Source organism: Anser cygnoides, chromosome 10 (genome assembly GCF_040182565.1).
Source record: "Anser cygnoides isolate HZ-2024a breed goose chromosome 10, Taihu_goose_T2T_genome, whole genome shotgun sequence".
NCBI classification, from domain to species: Eukaryota; Metazoa; Chordata; class Aves; order Anseriformes; family Anatidae; genus Anser; species Anser cygnoides.
The window spans coordinates 4,433,755-4,454,213 of record NC_089882.1 but is presented as its reverse complement, the minus strand read 5'-3'; the positions used below and the strand labels follow the sequence as shown (position 1 = coordinate 4,454,213).

At 46.0% G+C, this 20,459-nt stretch overlaps 1 long non-coding RNA gene across 1 annotated transcript in view; it reads right to left on the bottom strand.

The window, feature by feature from the left end:
• LOC106036777 (uncharacterized) overlaps window positions 1-19,180 on the bottom strand; it is a 50,485-nt gene extending 31,305 nt beyond the window's left edge. Inside the window, exons 1-7 of the long non-coding RNA XR_010833875.1 lie at window positions 18,208-19,180; window positions 17,328-17,802; window positions 8,169-8,203; window positions 7,792-8,012; window positions 5,005-5,130; window positions 2,335-2,837; window positions 1,354-1,564 (exon numbers count right to left, since the gene is read on the bottom strand). This is a non-coding gene — a long non-coding RNA (uncharacterized lncRNA). The remainder of the gene's footprint in view (window positions 1-1,353; window positions 1,565-2,334; window positions 2,838-5,004; window positions 5,131-7,791; window positions 8,013-8,168; window positions 8,204-17,327; window positions 17,803-18,207) is intronic.
• Window positions 19,181-20,459: the final 1,279 nt, after the last annotated feature.

Here is a 20,459-nt window from a genome sequence, read left to right as displayed (position 1 = left end):
AGCATGTAAAACAACCACCCCACATATTAGCAAAGAAGAAACGCTGAGTTTTTTATCACTTTACCAACCAAAGACCCACAAGTGAATAATTCTGAAATGTTTGATCTGCTGTATTCTGCTGCATAATTTAGCGGCTGCAGAAGGGCTGCGTGTGGCTGGCATTTTGGGCTGCTTTTGAAGTTCACAAAAGCCCCGCAGTCACCGGGGGGTGGGACCCTGCTCGGGGTGGGCACCGAACAAAAGGTGGGTGGGGAACAGCTCCAGAGCTAATGCACAAAAAGCGGTTATGAGAAATTGGATAAGGGAAATTAACGTAGCCTCAAGTTTACCGAGTAAATAATTCAGATTCTACCGCGGTGATTTATGAAAATAAAAAGCCCTAACGAGCCCAGCAGGCAGCAGGTGCTTCCGTTTTTACATGTTAAGAGCAAAAATAAAAGGGCAGGAGCTTTTGCTTCATTGGGCTTTTTTCCTATTTCATGGTTATAGTTTAAAATAAAAGAGCTCCAACGTGCCTCAGGGACATGATATGCTCAGCGATTTTGCTAGTCAGGGAAGGGTCACACAAGTGTTGCCTTCTCTGTTTGTGCCGTGGCTTTCGATTCTGATGCAGCCACATGGAGAAAACTTCCAGGTGTTGCTAGGAATTACTGCTTCTAGGGGAAGTTTTACAGAAATAACAACCGACAAGTTTCAGAGGAGAAGGAATATTTCCAATAGCCCTGTGCAGACAACACTCAAAGCTGCTTGCGAACATGTGCTCTTCTATCATTCTCCCAAATCAACACACACAGAATTACATGCAGAAATTCAGATCATGGACTACATCACAACGAGTCTCTGTTACTTTGCTGGGAAAAGTCCCAGATAGTCACAGACTATCTAAGTTCTTGAAGAAAATGGAAGGACAATGGAGATGTGCAAAGATGACATGAAACAGAGGATGGAAGCTGCACAGGAAGCACAAGAAAGAGGAGACGGGGGAAATGGAAAAACAAGCAAATGGAAGTGGAGAGCGACTTTTTACACGGGCAGATAGTAATAAAACAAGGGGAGAAAGTTTAAAATTAAAAGAGGGGAGATTAAGATTGGATGTTAGGAGGAAATTTTTTACTCAGAGGGTGGTGAGGCCCTGGCCCAGGCTGCCCAGAGGAGCTGTGGCTGCCCCATCCCTGGCAGTGCCCAAGGCCAGGCTGGATGGGGCTGGGGGAAGCCTGGGCTGGTGGAAGGTCTCCCTGCCCATGGCAGGGGTTGGACTGGATGGGCTTTGAAGTCTCTTCCACCCCCAAACCATTTTATGGTTCTATAAAATGGAAAATGGTGAGCTGAGATGCTTGCAGGAGGCCCACTGACCTGAGCAATTGCTGATGACGCAGGGAAGAAGCCACGCTGCACATCCTCATTGCCATCTAGTTCGGCCCATCTTATTTATTTAGTTTCAGAGGAAACCTCACAGTCTTCAAAGCTGATGATCTCCCCATCTGCCAGCTTTATCAGTCAGCATCCATGCTCCACATCAACACCTTTTTCATTGACTTCCATATGGTTCATTGCATGAAAATGCCTAATTAAGAGAAGAAGATGAGATTTTAGCAAGTAAACCTTATGACTATCTGTGGAGGAAATGTGAGCTGTAGTGCTAAATCACAAGAGGTGGCAAGCACAGCCAGAGAGGCGACTTTGAAGGCAAACTGCTGCCTAAGAGTATCTCGAGCTCGAGAGAGGTTCAGACTTCAAAATCACCCACTTCACGTGCCCTACGCCTGCAGCCTGTCAGCAGGATTTCCCCCGAGAGGCTGAGGCAGGATCCTGGCAGTGCTCGCACAAAGCTTTGTCAGATCAAAAAATCTACCAGACAGTGATTGCAGATCAGAGCAGCTTACTGCTATTAAACCCAACAATTTGCCACTCTCCAGACGTAAACCGGGACAATTCACTGCACTTGCACTAATAAATGGCACCGCTTCCTGAACGCAGCACCACATGCTGATGGACTGGAAGTTCAGATTTGTTTTCTGACTATATGTAAGATAGAATATATGCCCCCCCCCCCCGAACCCCAACCAGCAGCACATAAAGATGCAGCAGTAGCCATGCAGATGTGCAGCCAACATAACGCACAGCGATGTACCACCGGGGCGGCCGTGCTGCAAATCGGCAGCTTTGAGCGAGGCTGAGGGCAGGAGAAGTGGCTGCTGGGGCTGTAATCATTTGCTGTAGCTCCTGCAGCCCATAAAGGGCCTGCCCTGGCACATCCCCAGCAGCACGGGCTTTTATTGCCTACCTGGTACAACGTGGAGCGAACTTGCAGCCTTGGAAAGAAAGTGAAATTACCTTGTGAGGCTGAAGGGACAGGAGAGGTGAGGATAGACATGACCTGAGGTACTTTCTCCCTTGGATCAGAAGGGCAGGGAGAGCCTTCCTGCAGGCATTTTTGTGAGCTGGCCACTGTAAATCCTACAGGATGCCTTCCAACCTCCGCAGCAGGTCCATAAGCCAAGTTTCCACCAGCTGTAAAACACCACTCCCCCAAATCAGGCTAAGGCAGCACAAAACACAGCCCTGCAGTCCTTTCAAGAGCAGCTTTTATCACCCCGTTTAATCGGCGATTCAATTAGAAGCCTTGCGTGCCTTGGGCAGTGGCTGAGCAGGGGCCTGGCTTGGGGTGGTGTCCCCAGGGGGGCAGAGGTGTGCGTGGCCACATGAGGACACACCGTGAGCCGAGGTGACGCCGCTGGGACACCACGGGACGGCTCCGTGACAGGGCCTCATCGCGGCACCCGGCTGCGCAGTCACCAGCAGATGTTGCCGTGGCTGTTGGAAGTCATTCGGCCAGCCTTAAAAACAAAGATTAAAAACAAACAAATAAATTCATTTTTGTGGCATGATACAAAAACTGCCTGGCTTCTGCTGGGAGCCTAAATTTGGGTTAATTTGATCGGATGCTATGAGTGAGGGCATCGTTTGGAGCCACGAGGCGTTTTTCTCCTTGGAAGAGTGGATAACTGAGTCTATTAATCTGACAATACATTTAAACTGAGTTATTGTGACAAGGGACTTCCATTATCCATTTCATCTAGTTGCAAACTGTCAGAATAAATCTCAGGGGGTTAGGGAAAAAAGCTGCCTTCCTTTGTTTGCTGCTTTATATGCCACAACAGTTTAGATTTGGTTCACTTTAACTCATGATACTGTGTAACTGTACAGGGTGGAAGCTCACTGGAAACCTAGCATAGCAAATGTTAACTTTACGGTCATCAATTTTTTTTATTATTATTATTTGTAATTATTATTACAAAATTATTATTATTTGTAATTTTTATATATATATTTTAAATTAATTGGTCTGAACTTTTGGGTAGACCTGTGCGGTATCAAGAGTTGGACTTGATGATCCTTAAGGGTCCCTTCCAACTCAGGATATTCTATGATTCTATGATTCTATGATTCTAAATTAAGGAGTAAGGACAGCAAAATTTGGCCTCCTAGAAGAATCATGGCATTGACTTCAATGGCCTTTTTCCTTTTACATGTATTTTTTAATGATAACTTTTCCTCCCTCTGTAATCGATATCTTCAGAACTGATAAAGTAGTTTCCTAATGCTCTGCTTTTCTCTCCCTTGTAAAGCATTTTGAGTTAAATTGCTAAAACTCTCATAACCAGAGATTAATCAAAATAAGTTGTAGAAGAGTAAGAAATGGTATCATGCTTAAGACATGAAACTGGCATTCAGAACACTGAGACTCAATATTTTGATCCTACTGCTGGCTTCTTACGTGTTGGGTGACACTTGGCTATCAGATGAAACTTCCTTCTTCCCCACTATTTGCTTATTTTTGTAAAAGAGCCCCTTTTAGTAAAAGAACAATATTTTACAGTCTTCAACTCCTTGGCCAAACCCAAGCTGGTAGCAGGCCAAGCAGTCAAGTGGCCAAAGAGGTTAGCGCTATGGCCCCCCGATGGCTGCAGGTCTGCTCGGGCATGGTGGAGGAGGACGAGCTGCTTAGTTCGGGCTCTTGGGCTGCCACACCAACATACAAAGCTCGCCGTAACTCCAGACACGCGTGTGCTTGCGTGCGTGTAGGTGGCTGGAAGCTGCACAGTGGCGTTTCACAGGAAGAGAGGCTGTGATAGTTACAAGATTTGGTTGAAACAAATAGCCCAGCCACTCCTATTACATCAAATATATCAAATATTGGAGCCGGAGGCAGTGACAAAAATATAAAAATAAAAAAATAAAATCCGTCCATCTTGAAATCTTTTATACATTTGGTTAATTTGTTAAAAAGCCTCCACGAAGAAATAAACATTGCTACTTCAACTAATTTTAATTCTATCCTCTCAGCACTATTCCTGTGAAACAATGAGAACTCTAATTCATGATCTTCCCCAAAGTCATCGTCTGGTCTCAGGAGGTGGTCGGAAGCTCAGTACAAAATGTCAGTGTCACAACTTCACAGCTCTACGCTTCGTTTTGATCAGATCTGGGAAGTGAGAAGGGATGCAATATTCTCATTCCTTTACTGTCACTGCAGAGTATTCATTAGTTTTAATTATTTTTTAGGTTCTAGGGGGAACCATTAAAAAATTAATCACAAATGGAAAGAACAGAAGCCGTATGTGGCCATAAAAAGACAATAAAGCATTTTAAGATACACACTTGTTATGATTTATACTCAAAACAGGACCAGAGGTAGCATATGGTGGTTGCCATAAAATAACATTTATTATAAAAACATGGAGATTTATCTCCAGGCTTGGTTGTATGTAAGAAGTTGCATTTACTTTAACTTATATTCAGATTCTTGTTGTAATATCATTTTTTAAATTATTTTTTTTAACTGAGCCAGCTTGCTACAATCTCACACTGTTGTACCTATAAACATTTCCTTTCTGCAGACATTGTCTTCACTGACTTCAGATGCACTATGCGTACATTTGGATTTAGACATAAATCAGCTCCCGTTCGGGGGCAGAAACTGTTCACCAGCTGCGTGCTTACCTTCTGCCAACAGCCCAGACATCTCCATTGACTTCAGCAGAGGACTCCACGTGCCCATAAGGATCCTCTGATTGATTCAAGGTTTGCTTTGCTTTGCTTTAGCTTCAACATCTCAAACCTAGTAAACTGATAAGGTAACAATTAACAGGGTATTCTTATTTACTGTAAATAAGAAAAAATAGTATGTAAAACCATCACATTAGCTGCTTCTTGCTGACCGAATCCTAATGGCAAGGAGGAACATCAGAGAAAAAAAAAAAAAAAAAACCTACAGGAGAGAAATGTCTCCAAGAAGGCGGCACTAATGTTATCAAGTATTCCTATCAAAATCTGAAAATCATAAAGATTTAGTATGTATTTCACAGCTTTTTATGCACTACGTCTAGAGGAATGCAACAGGGTGCACTCCATTACATGAGCAGAAGACACGGGACCACAAGAGCAAGGTTGGGGCTGAGGCTCAGAGCGACACAAGAGGTCCCCCATCCTGGGGCGAGCAGCGGCTCTGCCACCCGATGGCACGGCATTGCCTGGCACAGCATTGCCCAGCACGGCTCCAGGGCACGGAACTAACAACATGCCCTGTACGGATTTCCACTGCCCAGCATCCCCAGACAGCAAAAGCCAGAGGCGGGACCACCCCAGTCCCGGTGCAACACACAGCTCCTGCTGGATTTAAACATTCACACACACCAGCTAAGGACAGTTCCAAGTTCCAAGTGCACAACCAAGTTCTGCTTTCACAGACTGTGAAAGTACATACAGTTTTTAATTCAGCAGTACCAGACTAAAGTGGAACTGCCTCGAGAAGTGACCCATAGAAATAAATGAATGCTGGGCGGCCAAGATATCGAAATGTCGCAAGACTCTCCTCATTTATTTAGCATTCAACTCAATATTTTTAATTCCCCCAAGCCAGTCCAGAGCAACCTACACTGATATCCTTAAATGTCAGAGCAGAAACAAGCCAGGCTGGCACAGGACTCGCCTGCTGCTGGGGAGCGAGGCTGGCTTTAGAAATGCAAAACCAAGAGCCGCTCGCAGCGGTGGCACAGGTGCCTCTCTCCCCTTCCCTGCAAGCCGTGCAGGCAGGAAAGGTCACTGGGTGCCCGGGCAGAAATGCACAGCCTCTCCTCTGCTTCACATGTAACAGTGCTCGGGCAATAAACCCAGCCTGCTGGCCTCGTTCCTGCCTGCTGAGTGCGGGTAAAATTCAGCTCGAGAGCTGCTCGCAGAGTCTGAGCCGTGGCTGCGAGAAGCGGTGGCTCCTGGCACCACGAGACGAAGCACTGCAAGGCAGAACTACAATCCTACACAGCTCATGTGGCACAGCAGCACGGAGACTTCCCCAGCAGACAAGGATTCCTTCCCAAAGGGATCTTCCTTCCAAAGCAGACAAAGATTTCTAGCCATCCTATCTACCTAGTCTAACAAATATAAAAATAAAGAAAAGCAACGCCCAGTACTACGGGTATCATCTGCCACTTGCTGTTCCTGGCTTCATAGTCTACTCTTTTTTCCTCTCCAGTCTAGCTGTGTGTGACGTCTGGAAGACAAAAAGGTCGAAGCTGTACAACAACTGCTGTCTCCTCTCCTTCCCGACAGCCCAACAAAACCACACGAAGTGGGTTTCCAATTTTTTAATAGAAAGGGAGCTGTTCCACCCCATCTGAAGGCTCCTTAGAAGCTTTCATAAACCCAGTCCTTGCACCACGCACAAAGACATTATTTTTTATTTACTCCTATTTCTGTAGAGGTTAGAAACATCTGAGCATTTCCTCAGGGAGCTTTCTCCTCAGCTGGCACTGAACTTCTTCATACTCGGGTCTGCTGGCTAAAGACCACGGCGTGCTCATGAAGCAGAGCTGGAACACCATCCCACCCAAGAAATGCCCGCACAGCCAAATACCAACCAAGACATCCCTTCCCAGAAACAGGTTTTCATTTCTCCTCGCTGTGGCACGCTAAGATGAGTTTAATGAAACCAGAAAGATCACCAACACTTATTCCAGGCTATTCCGTACAGCCCCTGCAACGTGCTGTGAAACTCGTGGTAGGTGCCAGCCCAGATGTAGCATTTAAACACAGACCAGATCCAGGTGTGAAGGGCAGTGACAGACGTATTTATGGAATGGACACCCAAATTAATCATGTCTGATATCATTTTTCTTCCTCTGGCGTAATTACAACCAGCTTTAAAATAACATGAGGTTTTTTGAACGGGGGTATTTATTTCAGTTAAGTAATATAAAGCATCAGATCTAAAAAGTGCTGTAGGCAAGGGATTTGGTTATTTAGAATTATTCTGCACTAGAATTACACTGGCTCCATAGTCCTATATTGTACTCAGACATTATATGAAATTAAGCACAACAGGGAGAAAGAATCAATCAGTCCTGGCTAAGGAATTGAGATAATAATGACTCATTTGACGGGATTGCTCTGGAAAATTAATAATGACGGTGGTAATTACTAACCTGGGATAGCTGCAGTGCTCATTATTCTCCTTTTACTCCACTGAATGTTAAGTATTATGAAGACGTTTGTTAGAAACGCAGTCTTGTCCGCGGGCTTTCAATCACAGACAAGGGCTCTCCGAGAGGTCTGAAATCTGTCCTCCTTTTACACTCACCGCGAAACAACCCCCAAGCAACTGCAATATTTGATATATGGCATGGAAGGCCACAAATACGGTATTATTTGTAAGAGTTAAGCTCCTGCAAGCCCGATCCATCACAGCTCTGCTGCCTTTGCTTCCCTTGACCAAGGACCTGGCCCAGCACCTACCTGGGCAGGGAAGAGCCGATGCATCTCTGTGATTTCCCATTTCATTAACTGCTGTATCACCTGTGCCAGTGACCAGTCTTCCTGCTGCCCACCACCACAAGCAGTGCCTTTTGCAGCCCATCGGCCCAGCTCCTCGAGCGAGCCAAAGCCAGGAAAGGGACCAGGCTCCCTCCTGCTCCAGGGCAGCAGCTGAAGAGGAGCTTCTGGGGACGGAAGACATGCTGTAATATAACCGGGGAGAGATATTAGGCTCTAAAAAGCTGAGAGTGACTAAAAATAAGAGCGTCTCACAGCTGTGCTTTCAAACATCTGTTCCACGCCCCACGGAGTGCATGCAGCACTTATTTATATTTTAAGTGGATCAGCATAGTGTTTACCTTATGTTGAAGAGCAAGCGATGAAAGCGAATGCCCTGTAATATGCAGAAAGATGAAAAAAAAGTAAGATAAAATAAAGCAGTTCTTCTATAGCAATGTTAAAAAACAGTTCTTTACTGATGTTGTAGGAAAACAAATTTCTAGTTTTCTGAACAAGGCAGAGCTTCCTTACAGCAGCAGCTATCCTTCTTGACCAAGAAATTTTGGACTCCTTGTCACCTTTGCCAATTACTCCCTTTTTCCTGCCAAATACTTCTTTTCCCAGCTGTTTTTGCCCAAAATTGTTTTCAGCCCTACGAAATGCGCTCTTTTGAGGACCCTATCTGCATGTCCCTGGTGCGTTACTTTAATCACTCCACACACACCAGAATGCTGATCCCATCTTTTTCTGTCAAGATGGTCAAACACGCAATTTTTCCAGAGGGATTCACAAATTTAAATGTCAAGAACAGGGGCCATGAGCTCCGCTGGGGTAAAGGGAGACACTGGTGATTTCTATCTGCAGTCTCTGCCTTCAGGTTTCTTGTTCAGCTCCGTGACAAACCCACTGTCACCCAGGCTTGTCGCGGCACTCTGCATACATCCAATTATCCGGGTACAGCATGGCGTGATGAAAACCATCCATCCATACAATGCAAACAAAACCCCTTTAGATTAAAAATCCACATTTCTGTTAAACCTCTCTTTCCCTGTGGACAGGCAGACGCTGGCTCCTTAACGATACGGGACTGCACCCTCCAAGGAAGTGGGATTGGGGTTGGGGCTCTCCAGGGCTGGTGCTGCATGCATCGAGGGGTTTGTTTGGATAATCTGAGCAGGACTGAAGAAATACCCAAACAGGCTGCATTTGCAAAGTTCCCCTGCTGCATTAGCTCTGCCCACTGCCCAAGTATTGAAGAAATAACCACCAATAACGCTCACCTTGTGCATTAGCAGGTGTCACAGTATTTAAGAGAGGGGGTTGGCGAAAGTAAACGAGATGCACACAGTCATCAGTAACCCAAGAATTACAAAGACCTTGCAACCACGGACCCATGAAGACGTGACCAGAGACCTGCCTGTGAATCCTAAGACTCAGCAAGTCTCTGTCAAACTGACTTTGTGCTCTGCACCTGGTCCTCAGAGGAAATGTGTAACTGCAGTCACACCTGGGCGCCTGCAGCCTTCCATAAACCATTTACAGAAATCTCTCTGGCAGCAGCATTTCCATTTCCTGAAGGACTCAAGAGCAAACAGAGTTAGCCCAAGGAACTCGGGGGGCACGGTCACACAGGACATGGAGCCTTTTTGAGTCTCCTTGCAAACAGTTGTACAGAGCTGCCTCTTACGAAATACTTCTCATTATTAGCTTTCCCAGCAGAAAAGGACATACTTGGGAATCTGACTTCAACTACGAGTACTAAACATTGAAGATAACTGGCCTGAATGCCTGAGAAATCTGTCAGTTTGGAGGCAGGGATCCTGAAGCAGGGATGAGCAGAACAGCTCTGCAGAACACACGCCTTTTGCTTCTTATCTGAACCACAGGAACATATTAAAACAGAGGTTCTGCTCACAGCTGCGCTTAGCAAAGGCTGAAATAGTCATCTTTGTAGTCACTTCCACCTGGGAGGATGTCACCTGCAAGCACATTGCAAGAGGAAGCCCAATTTTAGTAAATTTATGATCGTGAGTGACTGCAGCGCTTGACATGATCCATGTCTGCTTTGTGCATTTCCTGCTTCAGCAGAAACAAAGGTACCAAATTTCTGTTCAGAAGTGCGTGCAAGCTCAGAGAGTTAATTATTGTAATTATCAATTCAACAGACTCAGAATACTAATCTATTATAAAGTGGTCTGTTAATTGGTGTTAAACTGTCATTAGGCTGCCATTTCCCATGTTATCAAGCTGACCCGAAGCACAGCAGAGCTGAAAAACCAATCCATTCCCCATTTCTGACAAAGGCTGATTACTGATTTGGAGGAAGAAAAAAAAACCACACTACATACCTGGAACTGAAGTAGTTCTACCAACAAAGGAAAACATCGTTGTGCTGCTTTAAATTCGGTATTTAAATTCCTTCGGTACCGCCAGGGGCCCCGTACCCGCAGGGTGGCAGAATTAAAGACTGGGGCGAACACCAAAAAAAGCGATGCTCAGCACCTTACCTGCCCTGGGAGTCACTCAGAAGTCATCCAGAGCAGCCCCTGGGGAGGTCCAGGAACAAGGGGCAGGTGCCAGCGGGGTCTCCTCCACCTAGCTGCCTGCTGCCAGCCCGGGCTGCCAGCCTGGCCTTCAGTTTCCAGCAGAAGTGCGGGCAGGAGTTTGGCTTCCTCACCTCTGAGAGTTCAGTGATAAAACCCAGGTGCCCCGGAGGGCAACGAACTTCAATTTAAGTATGTTGCAGTAAGGAGAGGGAGACTGCATTTAATTTCAAGCTATTATCGGGCGAAGCAGCGCTGCTGGCTGCTCTGCCCAAAAGCCGCCGTGGCACGACCTGCCGGAGCGCTCCTCGGGTATCTCCCGTGACTGGCATTTCTCTCTGCTAACATTTCTTTCTTTTTATTTTGTTTTATTAAGCAGCCAACTTTAAAAGTTCAGGGGAACTCACAATGACCTTTTGAAAGTCCAGAAATGATTCATTGCCTGAAACGATTTCGATATGGAGCAATCTCTGAAATACTTATTCACCTGAATATTCCCTGGCTCTCCCTGAGACAACCCACGGTGCCCATCTGGGCATCCCTTACAGCAGGACGCAGGGCAGAATTTTCAGATTTGACAGACGGTTAAGAGTTTGAATAGGGAGCAGTGAATTTTCTGTATGCTAATCAGAATCTCTTGGTGCTCAGGTACCCTTAAAATCTGGTCTAGGATGTTATACAGGAGAAAAGAAGACTGAGAGATTCAGAAAGCCCATGGAAATGGTGACCTGCCTTTACCTAACACCCTTTCCTCCATATTTTAGAAATTTTTAGGATAACAAACTTTGTCATTTCGGATTATTTCCAGTTCTTTTGGCTTGTCTTTGTACTCCTTGCCAATGCACAGCTGTTGTTCTAGCCCATTTATGTTGCTTTTCACTTTCCTTCCAGCATCCCTCCATCACCTGCCTTTGCACGTTTAAATACCAACCAGAGCACTGCAGAAGTAGAAAAGGAAAGAGGTAAAACTTTCAGTGCCATCAATAATAAACCTAGGATCTTGGTAGTCTTTCCTAGAAGTGGGAATCCATCTAATTCAGATGTCTTTCACTACCGATGGCTATTATTCCTCCATCCAGGCTTTTCTGAGACACCTGACTATTTGTCACTTTCTCTCCTTACAGCGGCAGAATGCCTAAGTATACCTGGGTGAGTCGCATTTCTCCTTCACCTCAAAAATTGTCTGAACCTTCAGCTATTTGATACCCTTTGCTGCCACACAGATGCTCATCCACAGGAAATTCCCATTTATTTTAATCTGCAAGACCCAGTTACACTGATAAACCGATCCTTGTGGCAACAAGCCATCCCGTTCCTGTTTCTTGGTAACAGATAAGCAAGAGGCCAACATCACTTCTGTGCAGAAAACCTCACCCGCAAATTGCCCACCTAGCAATATGACTTCTTTGTCAGCATCCTCCAGCTGAACTGGAAGTCAAATTAATTCTCGGAGCAGACAGATACCTCTTCAAAGAGCTCGAGTGCCGATCATCAGCGCTGTCTGTCAGCTTCTCTCTCTCTGAATAATTTCCTTGGCAGTAGCTGCTGCACAGAATCATACGTACCTATGCAACTTTTACACGTCGTACGGAGCATTATGCAATGGTGCCGCTGACCGTGGGGTTTTGGCAGGAAATCGGAAAACCAGCGGTCCCCAGCTTTTCCTCAGCCTGCCCTATCACAAGCAGAATTTATTGTTGCTGGGAAACTGTTGCTGGGACATTCACTGGGCATTTTGTTTTGCTTATCTCTTACTCTTCAAAGTGCTACGTGTTCCCTGGCTTTTATCTAATTCCCTCATTACTATTCCGTCCATCGCTTACACCTTTGCAGTTCCCTCCAGTTGCCTTCATGTGATCTTGCTGCTTTATTTTGTGCTACTGACTTCAAATTCTGCTTGGCTGAGTGTTCTTTTAACTGCAGTGAAGGAAAAATAAACCCATGCAGATGGAAACCTGTCTCTTCTGCTGTTCATGAAAGCGGGCTCTGCAAGATTGCTACCAGAGGAATCACCTGGTTAGGCCTGGAGAAGACGGATGGGCACGATGGCAAGGACAGCTGTCAAACAGAAATGCCCATTAGAGCCTCTTCTGTGCTTCAGTCAGTCAGGTTTGTTTTTACTTCACTTTGCTGATATGCACTGACGTGGTCCAAAATGGATACAGAGACGAAGACCAAAGGCAAGTTTTTGCTATTTCAGGAGATAAAGATCTTGCTCAGCACACTCAGAGTGAGTGACTCCAAGCACCGTTCTTTTAGAGAATGAATAAACGAGAAAAATGTCATTGCACTGAGCTGAAATTTGTCCTTAATTACTTTACGATTGAAACCTAAACAAAAAGCCATCCATAATACCATTAAGAAACTGTTTTCATACAGGTGAAATAATTGAAGCCTATCCTTGATATCTTGGTTTGCAATGGACTCATTGCTAGTGACTGTGCACAAGTGCTAACTCTGCTACTTATTGGAAAAATGGCAACTGGAGAATGCCATAAGGCACAGCATATGAGCATTATTTCTATTTACTAAATCTATCAGTCAAAGATCGACCGCCTTCCTTTAACATAAGGCATGCTAAGGGCACAGGGATCTCTCATTTCTTGGATGGCTGGTCAAGACTTACAGTTCAGCAGATGCGCATAATAAGTGAGTTCCTTCTGCACTGAATAAATGTCCTGCCTCACAGGCATTTGCTTTTGATACTTAGCTGGATTGGCTTGTTGGGAGATCAGAGATAGAGAAACTCATAGGACTGGCTCGCTTCTGTTTCCTTTGGCAAGAAGTTGGGTGCTAATTTAAAAAAAAAAATAGTTGGCTTTTTTATGGGGTGTGTGGGCTGGCAGCCTTATGCTTGCAAAGGCATGCAAGGCTAGAGGCAGTGGTTTTTATTTTTAAAAGTAAACCCAAAAGGTCCATTCTCTATTCTCATCAACATAAGTGCTGTAGAGCAGTTCCCGATTAATGACTGTGTCCCAGCTCCTGTTGAAGGTGACAACAATTGCTACAACACTATTATTTTATAACTCCAAGTATCCAACAAGTCTTTTTTCACGTCAGGATACCAGATCTAGTAGCATCACCTATTGCACTGCAAACTCTTGTAAGGAAGCTACTGGAAGAGCCCAGTCGGACAACCTTGTGCTTCCCGTGCAGTTAATTATTGCTGACTGCTCCATCTGCTTTGTCATTACTGCAGCAGTGCCACGACTTTTCTCTCAAATACGTTGATTGAAATGACATATTTTGCACGTCGTAAGAACCCATAAGAGTCCCTGAATTTTAAACTGTTCCTCTCTAATTTAGCTGTTCCTGTTGCGATGCTGGGTTTGACCCTGCAGACCAGTACCAGACTATTTAAATAGGTTTCTTTGTGCCTAGGACTAGCTCATTCGTAGCTTTATCAGGATTTATCCATCTGGACAAGGAGCAAAGTAAGGCATGAATTTATAGAGTGCTACTTCTCAGCAGTAATTCTCTTCATGCGTGCTCCTCGTGTGCCTCATTGAATGCGAGCTTGTTCGCTTTCAAGAGGAGTGAATGCCCTGCACGTACCAAACACGTACAAAAACCACAATCCCTGCATCCTCTACAAAGACAACAGAAAAAAGGCAATTTAGAGCTGGGGGGAGTCACCTTTTAAATGATGTCCTTCCCCATTTGCTCCTTTTGCTCCATTTGCTCTCCGTTTGCTCTCCGTGAGCACTAGCCCCTTAATTAAAGCATTTAGTTAGCACCGAGCCCGGCTTACCTCTGCAGCACGGCAGCAGGAGCTCCTGCTCCACCCTGCCAATGCTCACTGGGACCTGTGCCCACGGACGGAGAGAGCAGGGCGGCCACCAGTCAGCCCCCGGGGCCAGGTGGACTGGTGGTGACTGGGAGGGCCCTGGTAACTGCCAGCTCCACCAATGGTCTAAACTCACTCATTTTCTTACAGCACAGGTAGGCGAGGAGCCCAAGTAAATGGCTGGGGCAGAGTATGCACAGCCCTTTAATGCAGGCAGGTTGTAAAATTACAGGCTAGCTTTTAAGAACTGTCTGGCCTCTACAATTATATTTTTTCAAATAGTAATTTCCTAATTAACAATTTTTGCCCTTTGAAGTCTTGCACAGGCAAATGATTATTTTTTCTTTTCTTTTCTGATGACAGGGAGATTGTTTATCCCATTTCTTCCCATGAAGATCCATTTTATGTTCCAGTGAACAATGGTAAGAGCAGAACAATAGAAGCAAAACCACAAAGTTACCCCCTACCCAGATCAGAGAGAAATATGTCTTTGACACCTGCTGGCAATTAGTCCTCGGCATGCATGAATTTACAATTAGTAGCGCTCCAGTAATGGGATTTGAGGTGTGATCCCAGCTGTCATTAATGCTGCCCTCTGCCACCCTGGGCTACTGGAAGTGCCCAGATCCTTCTCAGCGCTGGGATGGTAAGACAGTGAAGGAAGGAAAGGGTTTTTTCTCCTATCTTCCTATTTCTTTTACAGCATCCAAGGAGGAACTTCTCTCCCCAGTAGCCATCAGGGGTCCCCTTTTGGCATGCGCCAGGTCCGGACCCCTTAACTAAGTTCCCCTACCTTCACTGCCAACTTTCCTGCTCAACAGACAAAAGCAGCTTTGAGTCCAGCATTTTGCTGGAATGTAACAATAACTTGATTTTGCCCATCTGAAAATGTTTCTGTGCTACATGAAATGAGTCAGCTCTGCCCAGTGTAGAAAACTGAAAAGAAATATTGTATAGAAATGTTGTACAGAATACTGTTCTTTGAAGCACTTGATGACATTTGAAAGCCATCTAGTGCTTTAGAGGACAGTGCTTTGTGAAGTATTTCATGAAGTAATAGCTCTAAAGTTCCTTTGAAATATTTCTTATTTGCTATTAAATCCTGGAATTTTGGAAATTAATAGTTAGAGGAGCTTTGATGCAAAAATCTCTGAGTAAAACAAATTCTGAAGGCTATTTTCACACTGAGTTACATTAAAACTTTCCTTCAACTCCCGTGTTACTTTCTGAGATGTGCATTAAATTATCTTAAATGCTAAGAATAATATTATACCGAATAATTGGAAAAAATGACTCCTTGATTTTTCTCCCATTAACACACTTACATCTCTTGGTGCTTTCTAGCAATCTTTAAATGAACGTTGTTGGGTTACTAATTAGCATGACAAACAATAGATTCGCATTTCATGGGCAATTTCATGGCCAGGCAGCCCACCTGGGACAGGAGGCACGTTCTGCTATCTTCAGCAGGCATCCAAGTGCCTCTGTGGAACGCATTTCCTTCAAGCCTCATCTCCAGCACCCTGTCAGTGCATTTTTTGACTAATTGGTGGCAGCCGACGGGCCTAAATCTTCCAGCTGCGTGTGTAAGGGCTTAGAGGGGAGGTCTCACAAGGGAGGGTCGGGAAGGAGGTGCTGTAAGGCCGGCACTAGCAGCAGCAAGCAGGGACGCGGGGCGTGCGGCGGGTAACGACGTGCACTGCACCACCATCACCAGGAATCCCTTATCTTTCTTTTTCTCAGGGCAAGTTTCCCTCGTCTCTCCTCAACTACGCTTCATTTGTTTTTATCACAAAATTTAATTTGAGGCAGTTGCTTGGCAGATGGGTTAAAGCATTTTTTTTTTTATGTTTCAAGCAAGGGAAGGCAAAATGATTACCGGTGTGGTGTGTGACGCTAACACCCGCTTTGGTGCGGGAGGGGAGCTGATCCCGGTGGCAAGCTGCAGGCTGTGTGTTGGGGCGCACAGCACCCGGCCCCTGCTCCTGCCCCGGCCCTCGGCAATGACAGGCAGCAACTGCAGCACCAGGTGAGGAAGGAAACGCCTTCCGCAGGGCCTCAGCGCTGCCATCATAATGGTTAAAATAAATAAAAAAATAATACAAAGTACCCCAGGCGGGTGCTGAGCGGGGAGGGGCTCGTCTCCCCGCAGGTCACCGAGGTGGCTGGCAGGGGAACAGGTGCCACCCCAAAACCGTACCCTGAGCCCAGGGCCAGTGGGTCCCTGAGCAGCTGAGCCCCGCAGGGACCCCGGAGAGCTCCCTGTCCCAGCCCTGCTCACAGCCCAGGGCCAGGCTGAGCATCTCCCAAAAAAGATGCCACAATATCTGAGAGCTAAAAATAAAAGACAGCAAACCACACAACACTTTAAAGGTATTAAAAGAGAGAGCCACAGGGGTGGCTGCAGGACCCTGAGCCCCCTTGGGCAAACACCCATCCCTGGCTTGGCCACACCATTGCCACAGAAACCCATTACTGCAGAGCTCTCTGGTCCCAAATGGCTGTAAAACCTCTGCTGACGCTACCAAAGCCGATCTCTGCACGTCGGGCCCTGGGAACACCTCCCCACCCCGCTGCAGCCCAGAAGATGGGAGCATGGAGAGCTGCAGGCTGCTGAGCTAATACAGCCAAATTTCCTAGGCGGGGCTTGTGTTACTTCCACCACGCGCATTGCAGGCAATCTTTCATTTTATATCCCTATACCTGTATATGAAAATAACATTATCGGCATCGTTTTCTGGGAGCATGCCTATCCTCAGTGCGCTAGATAAAGTGAATATTGTATTGATGGAAAAGAAATAAGAACATATTAAAGGAAAATCTATAAATGCTTTAAAATTTCATCTTTCAGCAGCTCCGTTTAGGCAGGCAGGCACGGTCCCACGAGCCCTGACGGGAGGCACGCTGCAGAGCGGAGCAGGAGCTGCACAGCCTCGCACCCCGGGCAGGAGGAGCCCAGCTTCCCGTGGGGACGCCAGCACCTTCCTGGGGCCTGGCACCAAGCACCAAAGGGAGAAGCTGAGGTTTTGTATAAGCCAGGTCTATAATAATAAAAAAGTAATGTTCGTTCTGGCTCCTCAGGACTGGCCCATTGCAATGACCACCGCCAGCTTTAGGAGGGTACAGGCAAAGGAACCCCCCGAGCATTTTTCTAGTCATTCAAATAAATAAACCTGGGCTTGCCTCACCTTTTTCAGCTGGAGGTGCTCAGCATCATCCCCATTTTGCAGACGAGGAGGCTGGTTTTCTTTTTCCGTGTTTACCTAAACGTCCTGGAGATGCAGAGGTGGATGCAGGAAGATCAGTGCCGATCCCTATCGCTTTCCTTCTTCTGCCTTGTGGAAAACGGAGCCAGTCCTGGCTGCAGCACATCACACCGGGGGTACGGCACTGGAGCAAGGCAGGCCGGGGAGCTGCAAAGCCCCAGCACAGCGAGGTTTCCGTCTGCAATGAGCAGGGAGGTTTGGGGGAGCTGCTCCGGCGTGGGGGCACACCTCTGCCGCGCTCAGTCGAAGTCCAGGAGACGTGCCGACAGTAAAGGCTTTCATGTAGGCCAGTTCTCTGTCGAAAATGGGTCCAGAATTAGGTTAGTGAGGCGATGTTTACACACGGAATGACGTGGCCTGGTTTTCTGAAGCGCTGAACATCCACCTCAGGAGCTCCCTGGTGGGGAAGGAAACTTTATTTTCGGCACCTTGTTTTCTAGGACCGTCTGCAGCAGCTAGCTGCGGCTGCCGCGCAATTAACTCCCTTATACAAGCCTCTCATGAATAAGCATGATTTTCCATACATGAAACGTGCAGCTACAGGTTTCAGAACTGAGTTGGTATTTAGCGAGGTAGGCCTCAGAAATTATCGGTTAATGCTCCTTGACATTTTGTAAGTAGGTTAATTTACATTAAGCCTGCCGCAGGTAACTGCATAAGATAACTTGGAGCCTCAGCCATAAACTAAAAAGACGTATGCAGTTCAGAGGTATTACGGCTGCTTTTTATCATCTTTTCGACATAATGCACATTGTGTATGCAACGCGGTGAAGATAAACACATATATAAAGCAGGCAATTACCTCAGCTCACGTAGACTATCATATTTATGACCATTTGCAGAGGCTTCATATAATTCATTTACTTCAGGTGCTCGAGCAAATACATCATTATAACCCCCCAGCCAGACAACGAGGCAGGTATCAGGATTTGCTGCTATCCAACTAAACTCTCCCAAAATCACCGCTCCTCGTGGCGTGGTCAGTGTGGGGGGGGGGGGCACAGCCGTGCTCAGAGATGCTCACTGCCAAGCCCCGGTGAGAAACAACAGGTAACGACAAGGCAGGTCCCCAGACACATCGCCCCTTGAAATTACCACTGATATCGGCATGCTGGGTATGACTAATCAGGGGCAATTAAGGGCTAATTACTCGCGCTCTGTTGTGCTCGCTGCCAGCGCTCACGAGCGGTGCGAACGAGCGGTGGGAGGGCAGGTGAGCCCACTGGTTTGATTTCCTATCATTTCACACCTGATTTGATCTGATGCAAAACAGGGAAGGCAGTGAAGAATCAAATCAGAAAACCCATTTAAACCCGAGGATTATGAGCGAATGCATCACTCCAAAGGCAGCAGCGTCTCCCAGGCTCTCAGTTAGACTGGGATCCGCCTGCCTGCCTCGAATCCCAAGCCCATGAAGGCTGCACACGCGAACGGCTGTGACTTGACAGCACGCTGAGCTTTAGAGGAATGCTTAGCAAATGCAGTTTTTGACAGATATTTCCTGGAATCTGAAACATTTTTGCATCTTTAATGAATCCGTAATGAATGAGTGATTACTTTAGGGAATAAAGCATGTAAAACACGCTTTTTCTCCCCACTCCCCTAAAAAAATAAAAATAAAATCCCATGAAGTGGTAACAAACGAATTACACACGCCCAATGAGAAAACCAAAAAGAGAAGGGCTGTTCTACAAGAAGCACAGGTGATACCCTGAAATTATACCACTGCAGGAAAGGAAAAAGGGGGGATAAATTAAGCACCTCATTCTGTAAGTAAATTTTAAAGTAATCTGGTTACAACAGCTCCCACTAGCACCATTCCATGGCAGCAAGGAATAAAATCAATAACAAACATCAACATTTCCATTTTGTTTAGCGATTTTGTAACTCAGCCACAAGAATCGGCTTTTCGCTTATGGCTTCACCAAGAGGGGGCCACGACTAACCTGGCTGGAGCTTCCTAAACTGGTGTATCCAAGAATCACTCATTTATTTATGAACAGAGAACAACACGGCTTTAAAAGTGGTACTACGGTGTCATTATTTTGGAGAACGTATAAAGATTTTAGGACTTAGAGTTCGATTTGATTTGACTAAATCTGCTGGAGGACCTGACAGAATTCAGCGTTTAATCATCATCTAACACCAAGGTGTTATTGTCTTAAGCTACCCTTGAATATTAAAAACACAGATGTGTTTTAATGTTTGATCAAATAACCAGATAGAATGGTGAGGTAGGGGGAATTCAAGCAGCCCCTGCAGCAATCCATGCCTCGAATTTCCATCGGTTCCTGTGTCCGCCCAGCTCCCACATCAGGCCGATGGTTTCTGTGCTCACCCCTCAGCCGGTGGGGCTGGCACAGAGGATTGCTGCAGCTCACCATAAAATACAGTTTTCATATTTCTAAATGTTCCACTCCTGTAGGACAGAAATCACACCAGGAAAAGCTAACTGAAATCAGAAAATTGCCCGTGTCGAGGCAGAGCAGTTCTGGACGCGTTTCTCTGTGAAAGTATGGAGGGTGCCAATGCTAAGAAACGATTCTTCAGGAAAATGGTGAGCTGCAAGTGCTTCAGAAAGGCAAGGTAAAAATATGCTAAGCCTACTGTACAGCACCAGCTTCGGTAATATTCCTGTTCAAAGCCTAATAAGTATTTTCTTTCAGAAAAAAAAAAGTAGGACAAAATAATATAATGTTGCTGTGCTGCAGTTTTTGAAACAAATAAATATGGGTCAGTGGAAAATTCATGTGCTTTTCCAAAAGTTTGCTGAAGTTCCTGCTAAGCACTTGCTCAGAAAATCAGTTTTGCAATCTGCCAGAGCTCGCTCAGCATCCCAGGGGGCCACCCGAAAAGGCAGGCTGACGGTTCGTGGCTGACAGCATCCCCCGTGTAAAGCTCACCTGCTTTTGGCTGGGACGTTGGTGCCAAGGCAGAGTGGGATGGTGGTGCTGCAAGCAAGAGCAACAAAAAAGAAAAAGAGCTGAATATTTTTCTTACGATAGTTGCTGATTCTCACAACCCCACGTCCTCTGGACCACCTTGAAGACGCTC